Raw genomic sequence first — 7,500 nt, 5'->3', positions numbered from 1 at the left:
ATATATATATATATATATATATATATATATATATATATATATATATATATATATATATATATATATATATATATATATATATATATATATATATATACATATATATATACATATATATATATATATATATATATATATATATATATATATATATATATATATATATATATATATATATATATATATATATATATATATATATTCAAATAAGCCATATATATTTTTGATACATTAATGTCTGGATTCTCTTAACGACCTCGGGATCAGAGCCCCAGGCGAAATCACACAAAGACAAGAGCTTGGCTCCGGCCGGGAATCGAACCCTGGTCGGCAAGCTTGTATAGACAGTGACTAAGCCACTTGTTCGATTCCCGGCCGGAGCCAAGCTTTTGTCTTTGTGTGATTTCGCCTGGGGCTCTGATCCCGAGGTCGTTAAGAGAATCCAGACATTAATGTATCAAAATATATATGGCTCATTTTAATATGAAAAAGACGTAAAAATTTGCAAAATTTATCATATATATAACGGATTTTGAGCGAAGTGAAAAATCTATTTTTGGGTGGCCATGTCGTCCTGATGGAAGTTCCTATAGGGTAGCTTACTAGGGTATATTACAACTACGGCGATATTCCCAGAGAATTTACCTTAAGGTACCAGAATTCTAACTCCTGGAGCGAGTATCCCTCGTGAAAAGGATATCGCGACATATCAGAGGACGTATTCTTGACACGCCACATGGCAATCTACATCCTGGACAGAGATTTCGTCTCGTAGGAGGTGATTGGCGAGATACGAATTCGTGAAAGAAAAAGGGGAGCCGCTCCCAAGGCTTCCCTATCCTCCGATTCGTATGCGTGCCTGGCGCCAATCCTGGCGCCATCTGTATTCCTTGTAGCGTACACGAGGTGCTACAGATACTGTATGTAGGGAGGGGTCCTACAGCCCTTTCTTAGAAAGGCAAGGGCGGGTCCATCAGGACGAAATGGCCATCTCACCCAAAAATAGATTTTTCGCTTCGCTCAAAATCCGTTTTTTGGGCTCAAGCCATGTCGTCCTGATGGAAGTGTACCAGAGCATTACTGTATCTGTGGATTCTCAGAACGTGCCGTACTCCCCGGATGTAATTTTTCCCGGTCGACTAGACCTAGAGACCTAAGATGTTACCGTTATACATCTTTTCAACTAACTATAAACCATGTTAGAGCTTCCTGCCCCCTACAGGAAAGAGTCCTACTAGACTCTGGAAAAGTCTCGAAGAGTACATATACCTATATATGAATACCAGGCAAGCTAATATAGTGGTCTCGCCCTATATTAAGTAAAGCATAGTTTGTAAAAAACCACTGCGTCAATATGAAATATCGACCAGTTCTCCGCACAATACTTGTATTGGACAAAGGTTTTATATCCGCATAGGAGGAAAACCAATGCAACATAGCTTGCATAAAGGAACAATTCTATTAGAATTATCCCAGATAAGGTACATAGAATGAATGCTCAATTATACCAATAAATTGACACAGGTGAAGGAGACGCAAGGTTCTTAAGAACCAGATTATTGACAGGCAATAAATCGACAGGTTAACCACAATTATATATATATTTATATATATACATAAGAATAGGATAACCCAAAACTTTAAGCATAAGTATGATAGTAAACAGAGCTTGTTTGTCTGAAAGAAAAAAACATTAAATGCCACTTTTAAGATACCGAGGTATCAAAGTCATAAAAGCCTGTATTACAAATCAATGACATTAGCGTTAGAAACGCTCGCCACACATGTCTGCACTTATGCTAGGTTCACCTTCGGAAATGGAACAGTCTGCATGGGCAACAGAGTGCCCTCACTTAGTTTGTGTTACAGTATGTAACTACACACTCACCCTGGAATTAATCGTCCCAATTAAGACCACTGTTCCTCGCAGAGTTAAACAGTAGGGTTAACACCGCGACCCACTGCTACCACAGATCTCTTTTAGTTCCTCTACTTGCTTCGCATAGTGGCGAAAGAACACTCTGGAAGACTTCCAGCCAGTGTATGAACGGAGATGTTCAAAATCCATACAATTGAAGAAATTTAAGGATGAGGCAACTTTCCTCGGATCGTGACCTGCGGGTGTATTGTCAGGATCCGCTCTGCGAATAAAATATGTGATTTTCGCTCTGAGTTGATTCAGATATAAATTTGAGCCTGATGTTTCTCCCCTGAATAGTTGACCACCCTTGAAGTCTGAAGTTCTATGAAGATAGACCTTTAGGCATTCTACTGGACATAGAGATGCATCTTCTTTCAGAGGGCAGATACTCCAGGGACCCCACCTGTTGGTGGGTAACTCATTCTTGGCGAGAAACGTAGGATCCGGAAACAGGTTCAGCTCTCCCCCATCCAGGAACTGAACACGACCTGCCTCTCTCGAGAGGCTACAATCTCACTAACCCTGGCCCCGGACGCGAGTGCAAAATAGGAAAATAACTTTTTGTGTCAAATCCTTTAACGCACACTCTTCATTGCTCAACAGAGAAGCGAAATGAAGAACTTGTCTAAAGACCATGAAATGGGCTTTGGAGGTGCTGAAGGTCTGAGCCTAGCACAGGCTTTCGGGACTTTATTAAAGATCTCGTTAGCGAGGTCAACCTGGAAGGCATAAAGAATGGGTCTTGTCAAAGCAGACTTACACGCTGAAATCGTGTTAGCTGCCAAGCCTTGACCATGGAACTGGAGAAGAAAGATAAGCAGAAGTCTGTCAAGATCTCCTGCGGATTCTTCGCCTTGACAAAAGGCCATCCATTTTCTCCAAGATGACTCATATTGCCTTCTAGTAGATTTGCACTTATATTCCTCAAGGAAGTCTATGCTGGACTTTCGAAATCCCGAAACGCTTTCTCACCGCTAGGGAGAGAAAATCATGAGCTGCAGGGTCCGGGTTTTCTGTAATGAAGCGCAGACAGTTGACTTCTGGAGTCGCTGGGTCAGAACTGGATCTGGTAGTGGTACAAACTTCAGCTACAGTTCCAATGCCAGGGAACCACACGCTGTTCGGCCACTTGTGGGACACTATTGCCGCTACCCCTTTAAGGATCTCAGTTTGTTGAGGACCCTCAACAGAAGGTTGTGAGGAGGGAACAGATAAATCTTGGACCATCTGCTTCCGCTAAGGGGTCCTCGTACGGGGCACGTACAGGGGCAACTTCTTGTTGTCTTTCGTCGCAAAGAGGTCTATCTGCAGTTCTGGGACTGATTCAGAATGGAGGAGAATGATCCTGCGTCTAAGGACCATTCCGACTCTATCGGTGTGAACCTGGATAGAGCGTCCGCTGTCACATTGCGGACTCCTTGAAGGTGAACTGCCGACAGGTACCACTTCTTCTTTTCCGCCAATCGGAAGATGGCCAACATCACCTGGTTGAGAGGTGGTGACCTCGATCCTTGTCGATTCAAGTATCTCACAACTACCTCGCAGTCTGTCACCAACCTTATGTAGATCGAATGACGCGGGGAGACTTTCTTTAAGGTAAGGAGCACTGCCCTAGCTTCTAGAAAGTTTTATGTGAAAGGTCTTGAATAGCTTGGACCAAGTCCCCTGGACTTTTTTCCGATGAGAGTGACCTCCCCATCCCTCCTTCGAGGCGTCTGAGTGAATCGTCACCGACGGGGGAGGTGGCTGAAGAAGAACCAACTTCTTTAGATGTCTGGCTTGGGACCAAGGCCTGAGAAGAGTACTTATCCGAAGCGGCTGGTCTTCTCAGATCTCTTCGCGCGTTTGATGCATAACTTCTCCAAACTCCGGTTGCATCCTTTAGCTGTGCTCTTAGCACTGGGTCTGTCACCGAAGCAAACTGGAGAGAGCGCAGTACCCTCTCCTGCTCGCGTCTTGATATCCTTTCGGAATCTACAAGTCTCTTGACAGAACCCGCTATCTCCTTCCTTTTCTTCGCCGGGATGGAGAAACGGTGTGACAAAAGGTCCCAGTGGATTCCCAGCCACTGGAACTTTTGAGATGGAGAAAGTCGAGACTTTTTCTATTGATCTTGAAGCCTAGGTACTCTAGGAACTGGATCACTTGACTGGAAGCTTGCAAGCATTCTGTCTCGGATGCTGCCCATACCAACCAGTCGTCCAGGTAGGCTACTACCTGAATTCCCTTTAGGCGTAATTGTTTGAGAGCTACGCTCGCAAGCTTCGTAAAAATCCTTGGGGCTATGTTTAGCCCGAATGGCATGGCTCTGAAGGCGTATAGTCTTCGTTGTAGCCTGAACCCTAGGTAGGAGAGAGTCGATGGCTAATTGGAATGTGCCAATAGGCGTCTGACAAATCTATAGAGACGGAATATGCCCTCTTGGGCAGTAAGGTCCTTATGTGTTGCAGTGTTAGCATTTTGAATTTGCAATTCACTATGAACTTGTTGAGTGGCGACAAGTCCAGAATGACTCTGAGCTTTTCCGAGTCTTTCTTGGGAACACAAAACAGCCTCCCTTAGAAATTGATGGGCTTCACCCTTCGGATCACCTTTTTTCTCCAACAGTTCTTGAACGTACTCCTCCATAACGGGGGTGGAGTGTTGGAAAAACCGAAGGCACGGGGGTGGAGTGCTGTACCATCTCCCACCCAGTCCATTCTTGAGTAGGCTGTGAGCCCAGGGATCGAAGGTCCACCGATCCCGAAATTTCAAAAGTCTCCCTCCTACCGGTATCACCTCACTTGGACTGCCGTCCTGAGGTCTTGCCTTCCTGACCACGACCACCTCTGAATCCCCTTCCCCTTGAGGGGCGCCTAGACGAGCCTCTGGCTGCTCCACTAGGCTTTGCTCGAAAGGAAGTAGACTGCCCTTCGAACGCTGGGGTGAATGCCGTGGACTGTGTCGACACGGCCTGGGGTACCCACTGAAAAGTGGTCGGGGTTTGTGCCACGATCTGGGGCACTGGGGGCAATGGCAATTGCAGTTGCTGTTGCCGTCTAACAGGCTTGGCTGGCTGAGACGGTAGCCTAGTCCTCATAGTCTTCCTCTTTGGTTGAGGACCCTCATCCGGGGAAGACTTTCTTTTGATAGCCAGGCCCACTTCTGGAGAAGGTTTCTATTCTCCAAGGCAGCCTTATCAACAACTTCTTTGACCAAGTCGGTAGGGAAAAGGTCTTTTCCACAAATTTTGTAGGAGATTAGTTTCTTTGGCTCGTGCCTCACCGTAGCCGAGGTAAACACGAACTCCCTTCAAGCTCTCCTTGCCTTGACGAAGCCATAAAGGTCCTTCGTCACTGTGGCCAGATGAGACTTGGCCACTACCATGAACATTTCATGGACCTTGGGGTCACTTGCCATCATCTCGAGAGTAGTCTGAAGAGACTTTAAGGCAGTCAGTCTTTCTTTTGTATCGAACTCTCTTCGCAAAAGAAAGTCAGACAGCTTAGGGAGGTCCTTGCCGAACTGACGTCCGGCAATATCAGCCTCCAACTTTCCAACTGAGAACGTAAGATGGACGTCCTTCCAGTCTTTGTGGTCCATAGGCAGGGCCAGCGACAAGGGTTTACACTCCTCTAGGGAGGGGCAAGACTTGCCGTCCTCGACTGCTTTTAGTACAGCCAGAAACCCTTTCTGTAAAAAGGGGAAGGCTCTAGTAGGCGAGGACACAAAGGAAGGGAGCTTCCTATTCAATGCGGCTACCTTTGAGTTAGAGAAGCCCCTCTCTCTCATCGAGGATGAAAGTAGAGCTTGGGCCTTAGCATTGTCCATCACTATGACCTCCTTCGGCTCTGTCTCCTCCTTTGAAGCTGGTTCCTTCCTCAGTCGGATAAAAGTCCGGATATGATGCCTTGCTGGGCCAGAATTCCAGCTCCTCCAAGGGAACTGAGCCCAGCTTATCCGAGATGACGATGTTTCCAGTCGTCATCCGCATGTGCTCAGCATACCTCCATGGGTTAGCATCTGAGCACAAGGGAAGGTCTTTCACATTGAGCTTTTTCTGGGGCCCATGTGATTCTGCAAGGCACTGCATTCGCAGTTCCATTGCAGCCGCCTTCTCCTGATTCTCCTTCTGCATTTGTTGGATCATTCCAACAATAGAAGAGAGGGCCTGTCCCAGCTCTACTGGGAGACCAGCCGATGTAGAGGGAATAGGCTCCGGAATCTGAACCGGAGTAGCCGACACCTCATCGACGGCTACCTCTACAACGTCTGGGGCTTGAACTTCATCCTGGGCTTCTGCCAGGAGGTCTTCCTCCTGACACCCGTCCACATCAGACATCCTGTCATCTAACTGGATGTCTTGCATCGCGACCGCGACTTCAGCATCCACCTGGATCTGAACTTAGGGGATCTCCTCTTGAGGCTGGGGAATCACTGCGTCAGCTGAGGCCTTAGGGAAAAGATACGCCCTCATCTTTTCAATTGGAAGATAAGGGCCAGAGTGTTCTTTTGGAAGCCCCTTACCCAGGTACGAAGCTTCTTCCTAGCTATATCCCTTGATTCCTCTGTCCTAGGGGAATTAAAGGTCTCAGTAATCAGGTTAGTGCACACAGTACATACCTGAGGGTCCCAATACAAAACTCATGTCCTCAGAGGTTCTTGCTGCGGACGTTGCAGAAAGCACTTCCCCACTTCGGAGTGTCCTTCTGTAAAGAGAAGAAATTTCCATGAGTATCAAGAGAACTATGTATCACTGGATATGCATAGTATAGCATAACAATTCAGAAAGGAAAGACACACTTGTGTTTCCCTCACAACCCATTGTTGCAGCCTTCCAGATAATAAAATCAAATGGTTAATCTCTTCTAGAGTAACAAATGCAAGGTTTCCAGAGGAAACAGGTGGAGCTCAAACCTAAGCAATGATCTTAAAATCCTGGATAATAGACAGGAAAGAACTCACTTTCCTATCTGTAGGGCAACAGCAAAGGGATGTGCGAGAAAACACAATAGTGTTAGAAGACACAGGGCTGTACCAAAACCCTTACCATAGTTTTCTTCTTACTGTATATGTTATACAGAAGAATACTAGTACAGTATAGGGGGATGCGTGCCTGCCTGCCTTTGCCGGCCGGCACACACCATAACTAGCTTTAAAGTATACTACTTAACAGCTATAAGGCGGCAGCACTCTGGTTCAAATGCATGTGCCGGTCGGCAGCAACTGCCGGCCGGTAACAGCCAATGTTGGCCGGCAATGGCTGCCGGCCAGCAACTACACAAGGTAGTACCCAGCTGCCGGCCACACTCTTGGTGACCGGCAGACAAGGGCTGACATAAGCCGGCCGGCAAAGGTACAAGACCGATGCCAGCCGGCAGCAAAAGAACCAGAGGACTACACCTGCCCGGCTGCCGGCCTCATAGGAAGGCAGCCGGGTCAGGTACAGCACTAGAAGAAAAATAGAATGGATGCCGGGATAAGAGTGTACACAACCTCCAAGCCCGGCAACCGAAAGAGTGTATATAAGGAAGGGGAGAAACTAATTCAGGCTTCCTGACCAATGCCGTCTGGCTCTACAGGCAGGCATGGATGAGGAA

This window comes from Palaemon carinicauda, chromosome 32, assembly GCF_036898095.1.
Source record: "Palaemon carinicauda isolate YSFRI2023 chromosome 32, ASM3689809v2, whole genome shotgun sequence".
Lineage (NCBI taxonomy): Eukaryota > Metazoa > Arthropoda > Malacostraca > Decapoda > Palaemonidae > Palaemon > Palaemon carinicauda.
Note: the sequence above shows the minus strand (reverse complement) of the source record.